This window comes from Andrena cerasifolii, unplaced genomic scaffold, assembly GCF_050908995.1.
Source record: "Andrena cerasifolii isolate SP2316 unplaced genomic scaffold, iyAndCera1_principal scaffold2048, whole genome shotgun sequence".
NCBI lineage: Eukaryota > Metazoa > Arthropoda > Insecta > Hymenoptera > Andrenidae > Andrena > Andrena cerasifolii.
In genome coordinates, this window is record NW_027486940.1 from 5,001 (window position 1) to 6,335 (window position 1,335).

Here is a 1,335-nt window from a genome sequence, read left to right on the forward strand (position 1 = left end):
CCACATAAGGGCCATTCGGTCTTAGACACCGACCCGTGGTAATGCTGTGTGGAGAAATCCGAAACGCAACACGGTAAGAACAGTCGAGACAAAATCTCGAGGAGCGGTGACTGCTTCTCAACCGAGGTTATAGAATAGCCACACGCCCGACGCTGCTCCGACCGAGACGCTCGAACCGTCGCTCTCCCTTATAGATACCGAACGGTCGGCCGGAACGCCGGCGCCGCCGTACCTTACGCACGGGCGCTTATGGGCGTAAACCGCCGCTACAACAGCCCGTTCGGCCGGCACGTTGGGACTTAGCCGCAGAGAGCGTCGGAACCAAGAGTAAACCGACTAAACGAATTATTATAAACAACCGCGGTCACCATTACCCTGATAAATACACGGTCCAAAACGATATTCGAAAATAATTTTCTCGGGACTTTGAAATTTTACGGAGCGATTGGAGTTTTTCGAGTTTTTCTCGAAAACTAGCACGGCGACCGCGTACGAACCATTAGAGTAACACTTTGGGAATTGAACGAGGAACACGGATCAATGGTTGTTTCCGAAGATTTGACGATTTTCGTCGCTGTCGGACGACGGTGCCGAAAGACTTTGAAACCCGCCGGGACTTTGAAATATTTCGGAGCGATTGGAGTTTTTCGAGTTTTACTCGAAAACTAGCACGGCGACCGCGTACGAACCATTAGAGTAACACTTTGGGAATTGAACGAGGAACACGGATCAATGGTTGTTTCCGAAGATTTGACGATTTTCGTCGCTGTCGGACGACGGTGCCGAAAGACTTTGAAACCCGCCGGGACTTTGAAATATTTCGGAGCGATTGGAGTTTTTCGAGTTTTTCTCGAAAACTAGCACGGCGACCGCGTACGAACCATTAGAGTAACACTTTGGGAATTGAACGAGGAACACGGATCAATGGTTGTTTCCGAAGATTTGACGATTTTCGTCGCTGTCGGACGACGGTGCCGAAAGACTTTGAAACCCGCCGGGACTTTGAAATATTTCGGAGCGATTGGAGTTTTTCGAGTTTTTCTCGAAAACTAGCACGGCGACCGCGTACGAACCATTAGAGTAACACTTTGGGAATTGAACGAGGAACACGGATCAATGGTTGTTTCCGAAGATTTGACGATTTTCGTCGCTGTCGGACGACGGTGCCGAAAGACTTTGAAACCCGCCGGGACTTTGAAATATTTCGGAGCGATTGGAGTTTTTCGAGTTTTTCTCGAAAACTAGCACGGCGACCGCGTACGAACCATTAGAGTAACACTTTGGGAATTGAACGAGGAACACGGATCAATGGTTGTTTCCGAAGATTTGACGATT